General features: G+C 37.7%; 1 protein-coding gene across 1 annotated transcript in view; it reads right to left on the bottom strand.

Annotated features, from left to right (window-relative positions):
- POLN (DNA polymerase nu) overlaps positions 1-13646 on the bottom strand; it is a 102784-nt gene that overhangs the window by 58452 nt on the left and 30686 nt on the right. The gene's annotated exons all lie outside the window — the stretch shown is intronic.

The raw sequence follows: 13646 nt of genomic DNA, 5'->3' as shown, positions 1-13646 counted from the left end.
TTACACACATTAAAAAAAAGTTAATTCTGACTTACAGAACTATTCTAACAGAGGCTGTAGAGGGCCTTTTCATTTGGCTCTGCACTGGTATTGTGACATGTACTTAGTCAGGCAATTTCCAGCACAAGTAAGAATTGTTTATAGTTACTCTAACTGCTGTTTTTCCTTGTCTCATTAGCTTCAAAATCCTGAACAAACTGAATTTTAAAAAACACAGTATTTCAGGATCTATCTACAATGTAAAAATAAATCACTATATTGCTATCTTGTTTTTATTGCGAGCATCTGTACAAAGTCTGCTTTCAATGCAATTTTAAAAGCGTTACTAATAATTCTGGAAAAGACTAATAAGTAATTACAAGTGCAAAATGTCTTTTCACTTGTAAATTAGTTAACAACTCATAATTTGAATAGATCTTCAGAAAAGAGGTAACTCAAGAAACATGAGAGTTGTAATGCTCATCTTCAAGCTATTGGAATAGTTTAACACATCCCTCTCATCTAATTTTAGATTAACTAATTTTAGGCAAGTTGTTGGCCTAAACTAGCTGTGTAGAATCCCTCCATAGCCAGCAAAGACAGGAATCCCAGTGGGTAGTTCAACCTATCTGTATAAGACACATACTGACAAGTCGTCCTAAGGTTCCCCTGGAGGTGATGTATTCTAAGATTTAGATCATCAAATCTGATGAGATAAATTTACTCTACATGTTTAAAGGAATAGAGAAATAAGGAGACAATCTCACAAGAGTCTTCCAAATAGCAAGCTTTCCTCTGCTTGAGTCAGGTGACTGTTTTACAGTATCAGAAGTGGAAAATTAATGTGGCTTAGGCAAATTATTATCACCACCTTGGACTACATAATACAGCCTGTATTTTTGCTTTCATGTGTATATTTCAAGTATTTCTGCAAATCCTTCACAGATCGAATCTGAGATGTGACTATTCTGCCTTATTGTTAGAAAAGGGTATCCACATTTTGTTAGATGTAACAGAGAAACAAAATTGCCCTCCCTGAAAAATCACATTCCAACAGACAAGAAGGAATACTTGATACAGTGTGGTGGAAAAGCTGGCTGTGGAAGTTAACTATTGTAATACTTCATTGTTTCTGAGTGAGGGGAAAAAAAAAATTAGGCTACTCTAGTAGATGGTTAATAAGAAAACCCTAGCAGTATTTTTTTAAAAACTAAAAAACATGAAAAAATAACTAAAATAAAATAATTATTTTAATATAAAAGGCCATAATCCAAAATTAACTTCCAGCAGTTCCAACTGATAGAAGGATAGATGAAGCCAAGGTCCCAGTTTCAATATGTCTGAAAGGCTGTGATGATCAGGGGAGATTTCTAAAGAAAGCAACTGTCACTCCTATCTTCCATAAGGCCAAGAAGGAAGACTCAGAAAACTACAGGCCAATGAGGTTGTCCTCAGTTCCCAGGAAGATGATGGCACAAATAATCCTAGAAAACATCTGCAAACATATTAAAGTTGAATAGACAGTCTGGGGTAGTCAGCATGGATTTAGAATGGGGAAATCATGTTTAACCAGTGACAGCCTTGTGCAATGCAGTAACCAGCTCTGTGGATGCAGGGAGAGCAGCAGATGTTGTTTACCTTGACTCCAGCAAGGCTTTCAAAACACTCACTCATAAAAGCCTCAGAGAAGCTGCTGAAGTGCAAGTTAGATAAGTGGACAGCGAGGTGGACTGAAACCCAGCTGAACTGCGGGTCCAAAGGGCTTTGGCGAGTGGCACAAAGACCAGCTGGAGGTCAGTCACTACTGGAGCAGCCCAGGGGCAAATAAGGCCCAACACCTCCATCTATGACCTGGATAACAGGACTGATGCAACCTCAGCAAGATGGCAGGCAATCCAAAACCCTGAAGAGCGCCTGACATGTCAGGTAAGCGATTCAGAGGGATCTCAGGCATCTGGAGAAATGGGTTATCCCACAGAGTTCACAGTCTGGAAGGCAGCTTTGCAGAAAATGACCTGTGGATCATGGTGAAGAACAAGTTGAGCATAAACCAGTAATGAGCCTTTGTACCCAGGAAGGCCAACAGCATCCTGGGCTGCATCAGGAAGAACATGACCAGCAGGCCAAGTGACAACAATCCTTGTCCTCTACTCAGAATGCCTGATGGGTGCATGTAAAGAAGACAGAGCCAGGTTCTTCTCACTGATGCCCGATGACAGGACAAGAGGTGACAATCAGAAACCATTACAGGAAATTCCATTAATGTAAGAAAAACTTTCCTACTGTGACAATGGTCAAATACTGGAATAGGCTGCCCAGAGGAGTTCCGAAACCTCCATCCTTGGAGATGTTCAAACCTTCACTAGACAATCTCCAGCAGTCCTGGCAAGGAGACTCAGAACCGATGGACTCTGGATGTCTCTCTTAAAGCCTCACAAACACAGCTTCAGGCCTTGAAAAAATGATGCTCTAATCCATAAGGAAAGTCACTGTATCCAAGGAGAGTAGAATTATCAATGAAACAATACCTAATCAAAATCAAACAAATAGACAGTTTCCCAGTTGTACGAGTTTCTTCTCAGTTAGACTCTGTTGAGCTTTCTATTTTGGTATCCAACATTCTACATCTTCATTTGCCATTGATTTTTTATTCCTTCCTAGATTAAAACCAGTATGCTATTTCAGTTCTTTCCAAGGACTACAGTATACAGACATATATTGGATGAACTGCCTTTCAATTCAGAGTAGTTAGACTTCACCTAATCTCAGAGACCAGTGGTGCATTTTAAATATTTCTCACTCTTCATCAAGTAGGGTTGCTGATCATGTTTCCTATAATTCCCTTTTCTGTTTTTTATATGGCATCAGCTAACCCATACATCTCTCTTCCTCTCTATTTACATTTTCAGTAGCATAAACTGCTATTTTGAACAAGTAACCTCCATCAACCCCAGTGACTCTCAGAATAGACATCCATGTCTGTATACAAAGGCATCAATAGCTATATGCATTTTTTTTTTAACTACCAAATGGCTCATTAATCTATAACTACCCAGATCTGCATTTCTAAACCTCTATGGAATATGTCCATCTAAATACCTACAAGCTGCAGGGAGGGGAACAAAGCAATGTAACACGTAGTTACTGAAATAAATAGGAATGTGCAGAGGTGGCTGCTGACTATTCTTTGGGCACTTGATTCTGACTAATTCCCCCACTGTTCTAAGGCCTTACTTAAAAATAAGAATGGAGACAAAACTTACTACTAAAATAAGAGTATCCATTCATAAATGCATACAGGGTGGATGTGTCATGAGGGAAGTTAAAAAATAGCCAAGAGCTAGACCAAGCAGATATAAGGAAGGAGTTAGACCAGGTAAAGTTATCATGTACATATCCTTTGATGTGGTGACCAAGCCACCTGCTGTTAGCGAGGCACAGTGCCAAACACTAGAGCAAAATAAAGGAATTAATTATTGTTTTACAGTGGGTACCAGTGCAAACAAATAGCAAAAACTAGTTGCATTTCTTGTAAGCAATAAAATTTACTGGGACTGTGATCTTGTTAGATTTAATTACTCTAATAGATGTTGCTTCAGGAGACCAATTATTTCCTCATACTTGAGAAATACACTGATTTTCTTTTCCATTTGAAAAAAGTTCAGAGCAGCAAAATTCTACTTTCTATCATGGAATGTAGCACTCCAGCAAAAATTGAAGCATTATAAGTCGAAAGTTTCTGCAGTTCTCTTAGCAACTTCTTCTCCAGAAAGTTTATTAGAATAATTAGGCCACAACTATTCTCTTTGAATAGTTTCTTTGAACATGAACTCAGCTCTACACAATGAAACATGAAGTAAGCTTTTTAATCCATGGCATCTGTTTGATGACTAGCATTGTAATACTTTTGGAGCAGAAGTAAGACTTTGGTCTGTAAGACCAGACTTCATTACAATGCTAATAGATACGTAGATGACAAGTCCTTTGAGCCTTATATTCTAAATTTCGAATTACTTTTTAATTTTTTAAATTTTTGTTATTCTTTACTTTTCCCTCTGGTTTATTTGTTTCTTCAAAATCATCTCGCTCCTTCTCCTTCTTTTTCAGTTGTCTTTTCTTGCTCTACATGGGACCACACCTACCGATAAACTGTGCTCTCACACCTCATTTGATCAGTTTGAGAAGAAAGGTAAGCACAGGTTCAGTGAGCTACTTCCTTAACAATCAACACTCCACTTGCTCCGTTGCTAAAGGCCAAAGCCATTGTAGAACTAGCAAGGAAAACTTTACCCTGCCCAGAAGAGCATTTTTTGCAATGCAGAACAAGACGACTGAATCCTGAAGGCACTCACAACATCAAATTCACTCAATTTATCTGGCATCTGCAAAGCTGGAGGTGACTCACTCATGAGAAATTACACAGAAAGAATAATTTTTAAAAAACTTTGGGAAAATTGCCGCATTTAATTGTTGCACATAGCAGCATTAACTTATACTTGTAAAGGAATAAACAGTTATTTTCTGTGACTTCTATATGAAACACAATTTCAAGACAGTCTGGAGATATAATTCTCAAAATATGGCACGCATCTCAATAAACAGAGAAAATAGGAAAATGAACAAGGTCACCATACCAATGCCAGCCTGGTATGGACATGCACATGCATTCCTTCGGAAATCTTGACTTGTCTGCAATTGCCACCTAGTGGCTTGTGGAAAACTAAGGACATCTGTTTTCCTTGTCAAAAACCACAGAACCATATAGACTTCTGGAGAAGGTTTCCCTCATTTTTGGTACTTGTTTCTACTTTTCAACCCAGAACAATCAATCAAGGGTAAGGCACTCCCCTCTTGCGTTACCCAGCAGCAAAGAATTATCAAGGTTTTAGACATCAGACAAGTGGGAAACTTAGAGGTAAATCATCCTATTCCCACAAGTTTAATCAGCTTTGAAAGATGTGAATACAGGGAAAGGAAAAAAGAGCAACCAAAATTAATGACTTCTTACTTCAGAGAGTAGGCCATATTCTGCCATATTCCCTGAAATTTAGACCTGGCAATGACCTCAGCTAATAAAGATACAGCAGCACATGAAAAAGGTTTTGATGAGTGATTTTTAAAATGAAAAGAAAATTATTTTACTCACTGATTTGAGTAAAATCTCTGTGTTCTGTGACAAATATTTTGTCAAATCATGGGTTCAGCCCAGATTCTTGGCAACATACTGACAGATTACTCACCTTTGCATAGTAAGCAAGGGAGTTTGTATAGACACAGCTCTTTGCATCTTTCAGGAGAAAAAGACTGCTTTTATTTCCCATAAATAAACTGACTACATTTTATTACTTATTTAATTTCATTTTCCTGAAAGAAAATTATACACAGAATACTCACTCTGTTACACTAAAATTCATTAATATGGGAAGCTCAAACTCTGGGATGAACTCCAAGGAGATATGATTTGGTTTTGGTGAAATAAAACCATTGCTAAGGCATTGAGATAACGACCCTTTGAGTGGCAGCTGGAGCTAGTAAATATTGTATAGCTGTAGATTAGCTGCATATTATATAGTTTTTTAATTAAACAGTGTCAAGGCAATATTGTCCAAAGGTAAAAATACCAGACCTCTAACCACACAAAAAATTACAAGAGTTCCAGGCTGTAGGAATTTGCTGTTAAAAGAAAAGATGTAACAGTTGTTTTACAAAAAGAGTAAAATTTAACATCTCAAACAAGATTGTTCCACATACTGAGGAATTTACTCAGCATATGTTAGCAGGAAATTCCTCTTGTAAGGCTGTGAACAGGAAGCTAGTTGCAGGAGTTAAAAGAAACCTAAATAAGTAATGTCTCTTTCGATCACAGTGAGGAAAGGACAGTTCCTGGCTTTACAGAGGTGGTCCTTATACTGTAAGTTCCCGAGAGTCAGAGCCAGCAGATGATCATGCTGGAACAGGAGAACTAAGGACAACAAAGCCACGTGGCAGTCAGCACGATGACCTGTGTCCTATTCTGTCTCTCTTCAGCAACCCTTATACGAACCACTAATTTTTTTCCACTGTTGTTCCCAACTTGAGAGAGCACCTCCAAAACTGCACAAAGTTTCCTGAGGCTTTATGAAAGATTGCTGAGGAAATAAAGAATTGGCAAATTTTCCACTTCTTGGCACAGAAACAAAAATTGTCAGCAGAGAAGGATGAATACAATAGGAATGTAGAGCTACTGAGATAATTTTCTGTATTTCCTTGGAATGCCAATGACAAAGCTTTAGAAAATCATTACTGTGTGAAAACTGGACTATCCAAGAAGTCTCTTTTAATCTACCTAACTTCTGATCTTCTCCTATAAACCATTTCTTTTTATCTTTCTGCATTTCTGTCCCCTTCATTTTTGTCTTGTCAGACCTCTCAGATCTTTTCATGTTTTCTGAGACACGAATTGGAAGAAGATTGTACAGTAGAATATTACATAGCAAAATAAACTATTTAAATGCTTTTGCTATGTTAAAACATAATGAAATCTATGCTGACATCAGAGTTAAGACTGTATTTTGTCCTTGCAAAAAGGAATTCAGATATTAGAGAAATATAGCAACACTTCTCCCTTTTGAGAGCTTGTAAGACAAGACATAATTCGTGTGTCTGAGATTTTTATTTTAACTGTCCTGTCAGAACATAAGTCTCCAAGCTCTGAGTAGTTCCTAAAGTGTATACCTTGAACAACTCCCTCGAATGGAGTAATTCATATGAAAAACAAAAAAAATCTTCAGGCAGAATTTCTCAAATATTAATCAATTCACAAGAGGTTCCAACAGAAAACTTAAAAACAAATAGACACACAGATATTTAATATAAGGATCACATATATATTTGTGCATATTGCTGAATATTCAATTTGAGCTACTGCCTTATGAATGAGGACAGTAAAATTTACCTCAGTAGGACATGGGCCCCATGAAACTCCTCAGAGCTTACAGAGGTACAGTGACTCTGGCCAGTGGAAACATCAGGGCATACTGCATATACCAACCTCAGGCATAAGAAAAGTGCCCAGCCAGGAGTTGAAATGTGAATAGATAAACAGTAGCAGAACAAAGATTGTGACAGACTATGAGGGAATGGCACCAATTGTTTCCTGTAACCTAAGCACCATGCTAATATTGCTCTTAAACTATTCTCAAATTACGTGGAATCAGACTTAATAAAATTCTAAGAAACACAACAAAGTGCGTAGATTAACTTACGTAACAGAATACTTCAAGTAATAGATATTACTATAATTACTTCACTTTAAAACACCTTTGAATTTGTAAGGTCGTGAAAGCTACACAAAACAAGTTTTTTAGCAAAGATGATACTAATTTTGATTCTTCTTAGCTCTGTGTTCCAATCATATTAATATTATGGAGAAAAATAACCTGGCAGTAGCACTAGTATTCCAAGATGAATTTCTAAAACATGATCATAGCTTTGGCTTTTACCTGTAGCATTCCCAAAACATTGCTGGCAAAGGCCATTTAAAGGATAAAATAAATCAGCATATAATCAACAACCTTAACAATGCCCACTTATAGCAGTAAATGCTCAAGTGCTGACAATTTAATTTATACATATAGGATTGAAATATATCATCTTCTAATTTTAAAGAAACAAGTGGAAGTATGCAGTGCTGTCATCTCTCTAGCACAGGAAAATTTTAGAGGAACTTTTTTTCTCCCATTTCTACAAATTTAAGCTTCTCTGAGAATTTCTTTTGCCAGAAACTAAAGGACAGTTGTGGAGGCCAGCAAGCCTACGGTACAAGGAACTAAGAGAGTCAGCTGGTGAGACAGTCCCTGGTACCAGAGAATCCTCCCTAGGGTAGGGTGACCAGAAAGGCTTCTCTCAGAATGCTTTGCCCTGCTGCGGTAATATACCCCAGTTCTGCTCCCTTGGTTGGCTCGTGAGCCTCTCCGCCCCCTTGTTACCTTATTTGTCCCACACCATAGAAAGTCCTCCACTCCAGGTTCCCCCCACTGGTCTTTGCCCCTGGAATCCTTCACAGTGTGGAAGCAATAAACTGCTCCTGTGGAACTCTATGCAAAGCCCCTTCCTGCCTCTTTGCCGCTGACCCGTATTACTGAAGCTGTGCGTGCGTTTGTGTGCGCGGCTGATGCTGCTGAGCGCCTTCGCTTTGGAGACGCTTCTGGAAGATCGCAGCACCTCGTGCTCCAGCACAGAAGCTGCAGAGCCCGGGATAGCAATAGACAGTGAAGGAGGATTTCAGCCTCCATAGCCAATATTTCATAATGTGCTAAAACTGATTTGGCCAATATTTTTCCAAGTTGTATAGAATCTTTCATTTTTGAACTGTCAATTTTAATTGCTCTGTTTGTTTCTGTGCTTATGTTTAGCTTGTAGAAGAAAAAATGACAGACTATCTTACCCTGCATAAATAAAATGCAAGTATATTTTATGCTATTACTGCAAAGAAGCAGATTTATACTGTCTGCACATTACCTTTCTTTAAATAACACACAGAACAATTATAAAGATAATCCGAAACAGAAGAGGACAGGATTGAACTGCTTGTTTCTAGAAAATTACAGCCCAGATGATGCTACAAGCTTTACTGAGCCAAATTATGCTATAAAATTTTGTCCATGTATTGGATACACCACACTCACCATGAGATAAATTAATCTATACAAATCAGGAGCATTACAAGAGAGAATGCCAAAGATGTGCATGTATCATAGAAAAGGACACTGTAGTCCAGATGCTGGGAGAACAAGGGTCTGTAATGAAGAAACCTTGTTTCTGCATTTGGGTAATAAATCAACACAATGATGTTCTAGAGCATCAGATATGAGTGTTATGATATGACCAACAGTGACCTTCTATACTACAGCTGTCACACTAGTACCTAAGAACTTTCTATTGCAATGTTAAGGTAGTGTAAAATTTCATCCTGAAAATGTAATTGGACCAAAGTCTTGTCAACATGCCCATTCAGTCATTTTAAAGTACAATTTTCCTGTCATAAAACAAACTGTGATGAGTGAGGAAGAGGAAATAGAGAACTTCTGTCTCCAACACTGTAAATACAGTTTCTTGAAGCCTTCACTAAGATTACTTTTAAAAAAACTAAGCAACAACAAAAGAGACTATAAAAACATCATGACTCTACTCATAAAATGAGATACTATTTTAGCGCTATTAGTGCAGTCATAATCACCATATGACTCAAGAGTGTTTATTGGAATAAACATACTGAAAAGAAATATGGCACAAAAATATGTTCTGAATGCAAAAAATACTCAGAGAACACCAACCAACCACAACAATCAGCATGCATACTCTGGCTTTCTCTAACTGCACGTCAGCTCATCTGAGTGACAGGGGTTTGTACTGACTAGAAAATACAACATTAAATTGCTTTAATTCAAAGGCCCAAGAAAGCACAGACACATTCTCATATCTGTTAAGATAATCTACCCTTGTTTTAAGCAAAGCCCACATTAGCCTAGATGATATTATAGAAGACTTTGGACTATATATATATATATATATTTGTATATTTGGACAATTTATACAGAAGACTTTTTACATGAACCTGTGATGTGTCTGACGTGTCTCTATCCCCAGTGCTTTCCAATAAACATACGTAAAAAAAAATAGCTAACACATTCCAAGACCAATGAAAATGTAAGGCCCATACCATTTGTCCATCTTAAGTAAATATTCTTCTCAGTTGGACAAAGTATGAACAAGTTTACAAAAATCTTACTCTTAGCAGTGCAGTTGCAAAAGCAGCCAAGGCCTTGGCTCATTTCAGGGGAGGAGGTTAAAGAAAAAAAGCAAAATGCAGTCATATCCCTGTTCCTAGACTTGGTGTCTGGCTCCTCACATTGCATCAGCCTCTGCCAAACCTTCTAAAAGCTGTGAAAGAAAGGGGCAGGGATAAAACAAGACACTGTAGAATCTCATCACAATTGAAACACCTTGTAGAACATTTCTGCTGGAATCTGAGTACAGACTTCAAACTTGCAGAAAGAATATTTGCAGTATCACACATCAGCCTGTAGCCTTAATGAGGCCTTGGACAAAATGCCTGAAATTTGAGAGCTGTCACAACGGCTTCGGTAGCACGATTCTGTCAGACCACCCTGCTAGGAGTGAGCATGTGGGGATGTCAAAATGTAAAACCTATTGGGATTCTGCTACAAAAGGGAGATAAACAGGCAGGATCTCATCCACACTGTCCAGAAACAATCCCAAAACTACCTCAAAACCACATTTCCATTTTACCTCAGAGAAAACTAGTCTATTCACTCCAAAAAAACATAGCCCAGAGGGGAAATAACACAGATACAGTATGGATAATCAGAAATACTGGTTTGCTAAGTTAATTGAGAGAACAGACTTATTTTGGATGGCAGTTGCTCAGAGGGGCCTCTACTTCAAGGGATTGTCTCTCCCCTTAGAATAAAAACCAGATGGGTAAATTCATTATTCATATTCCAAACACTACTTGCAACACACATTTTCTAACAAACAAGCATGTAATTCTCTATTGTGCATTCACCACCAGAAAATCTTATATCTGTTGAAGAGACTGAGATACATTCAATATTTCAGGTTCTTTATGATCCTTCCTTAAGCATGTTAACATTCAATATGCCCTAATTAGTTTCCCTTTCAAACTACATTCCTGATTTCCAAACTATAGGCTAACATGCTTCTTTGACTGATAGGTTAAATTATTTTATTTCTTTGCCGTTTTTGACAAGCTGTAAAAGCATTTTTCCTGAGGACAAATAGGAATGCTTTTTTATTTTTTTCCACTTGCTCCAAGAAGGTGAAAATGTTTATTTATCTTCAGCATAACTTTTTGTTACTAAAAGGAAGGAAATGCTCCCTAAAGGCCACCACTTTATGCTTTTTAGTTTAATGATACAAACATCTTCTGAAGTAGAGAAGCATAAACTCATTAGCAGCATTTCAGTTCTCCCTGCTGCAGAAGCCTGGAGGAAAGAAATCTTAATACAGAATATCTGATTCTAGCACTGAAATTTACATCTTAAACCAAATTGTAACATCTAATTGTATGCAATCTTTACATCTCAAGTTAGGATTTCTCTCTTTTCATTCTGAAAGGGGCTTGATCTTAATTGGGTTTAAGCTTTTCCACTCATGTCTTGACTTATTTCTGCTTTAAAATATGAGAGGCTGAAAAAATGTATTTCCAGGTGGGTTTGGAGAACATAAACAAGCTTTTATGAAGGTCATAAATATATCTAATAGGAAAGTTATCTATGAGCAATATAAAAAAGAGAATCCTAATGTAGACAAGACTAATATATTTATACAAAAGCTATTTGAAAATAACATATTCAAATATTAAACCTAATTAAATTCCCCTAATAGTCATAAGCAATCCATCATAGAGAAAAAAAATAACTACCCTATGGATACATTATAAAATAATTTGCAGGGTTTATATTTACTTCTATGTTTCAGATACTCAGGTTCTCCAAGAGCAGCAAATAGACACCTACAATGCAGTCACTGGAGACTGCAAGATCAAATGTATCCCTGTTTAACAATAATACATTAACACTGTTATTTGTGAAAAACATATGATTTATACAGCACACATATCGTAGAAGAAGCAGCCAAATGAGAAGAAATGAAGTGCACAGTTAAACTAAAGTAGATGAACACATGGAGAGCCACTGAAGTAAAGTGCTGCTAAGAAACCCCCTCTAAGTTGCTACAACATAAAAGTCATAAAAATTCATGTGAATAAACTTATCTATTGAGAAAAACCCACATAAAGCCAAAAATATACATCATCTGTATATCAAATGTGAAACTGTCTGAAAGAAGATGACAGTAGAGTTTATCTGAAAAAGAAATACTGCTCTGTATCTAATGTTTAGTCATTTCCCCTCAAACCTGTAAGTAAATCCCTCCTGGACTCCATTAAATGCCTTAAAGGAAAGAGGACAGATAGATCCATTACCTTTACAAAACAAAAGAAAGAAAAAGAAACCTTTGTTTGGAATCCCATCTCTCAGAAGCACTGTAGAATATGGGATGTTTTTCCATTTGAATTCTCACAGTATCTGATTCACGCTTTTGCTTTAATCCCTTGTTAAAGCATTTTAAAACAGTTAAAAATAAACTACCTCAGCAAAAATTCAGCTAAAATTTGACATAATATCATAGTAACTGCAAAAATATCTCCAGTATTTATGATTTCTGGCAAGAATCTTCCCAATCCTTTAACACTTAGCAAAGTGACTGGGCACTGCAGTGTATCTTCTATATCAATAAGTGATTCAGAAACAGATGGTATAAGTTCCATAAACATTTCAAACAAAAAAAGCCATGCCAATGTTTTTCCTTAGAAGGAAAAGGCAGCCTTAGGCAGCCCTGGATGCTAACTTTAGCAGCATTATTTTGAAGAAAATCAACTTCTAAGAAAAATAGATTCATGTCCTTTTCATTATGATGGGCCAAAGATCACTTTGTGTTGTATGTGGTTGTTCAAGACAGCTGTCTGTTCAGCTCTGACTTGGAAATGCCTGAGCATCACATCAGAGACTTCAGCAAACTGTGACCTTCATGATCATCTTTTCCATTTTCCCATCACTTTCTCCCATCTGGTTGCATGAGAAGAGAGAGCAGCAGTAACACTTCCCCATTGTGTTGTTAATTCAGAATCATTGTGTTGTTAATTCAGAATCCTAAACACTGATTTTTGTTCAACAAAAGAGCACAAGCACTTCCTATAAATTGTTTGATGACAAACTGTAAGGGAATATGGACCATGAGGGTAGGAAGATGTAAATGAAACCTGAACTGTGAAGACAGGTGAAGGAAGAGCTAAGGAAGTCACCAGTATGGTGAGGGTGAGAACTCCCAGGATGGGTTTCTGTCAGAACTCCGAAGTCATCACTCCAGGCAGGACTTGCCAGGAACCACATGAGCCCATGCATGCAAAGTGGTCACAGCTGTTAAAGTTTACATCTCTGCTCCCACACAGAGCTGTGGAAGACCGTGGACTTTCTCCCAAGATTGCAGAAAGCTCCTAATGCCATTTGTACCCACAAAGCTAAAGGCTGGGTCCTGCACAGAGATAAACAGTACCCAAATCTGCACAGATAACAAATGACAACACTTTGGGGCACAAGTTAAAGGGACAAGGACCTCACAGATTCCCTCTAGCCTTCATGAGCCAAGTCCCATCTCTGCATCTGTTCCCAGTCATCCCAGGGCCAGAGGCCAGGTCTTTACTAGAAAAGGCCATGATTAAACCAAACAGAAACTTTCCCCAGTCAGGCAGTCACTACTTTTCTTCTGCTGTTCTCTCACCTACGCCTTGAGCCCCTGGAGCTCTGCAGCCCCATCTCCTCTCACACCAGGTCCTGCACTCTCATCCATGCAGCCATGGGCTGTGACAGAGGGGAACACAAAGGTCTCACCAGTCTGTACAGCCAAAGCACAGCGTGCATCACAAACACCAAGAGAAAAGGGATCATAGAATACATTCAAATATGTCCTTAAAAGACCATTTTGTGGGGGAGAAAAAAAAAAAAGATAACCCAAGCCCTCAGCAGTCCAGAATATCAAATAAAACACATTTCAAGCACAAGCATGTACATGGAGATCATTATAGT

The sequence above is a fragment of the Corvus cornix genome, chromosome 4 (genome assembly GCF_000738735.6).
Source record: "Corvus cornix cornix isolate S_Up_H32 chromosome 4, ASM73873v5, whole genome shotgun sequence".
Classification (NCBI taxonomy): domain Eukaryota; kingdom Metazoa; phylum Chordata; class Aves; order Passeriformes; family Corvidae; genus Corvus; species Corvus cornix.
This window is presented reverse-complemented; position numbering and strand designations above follow the sequence as displayed.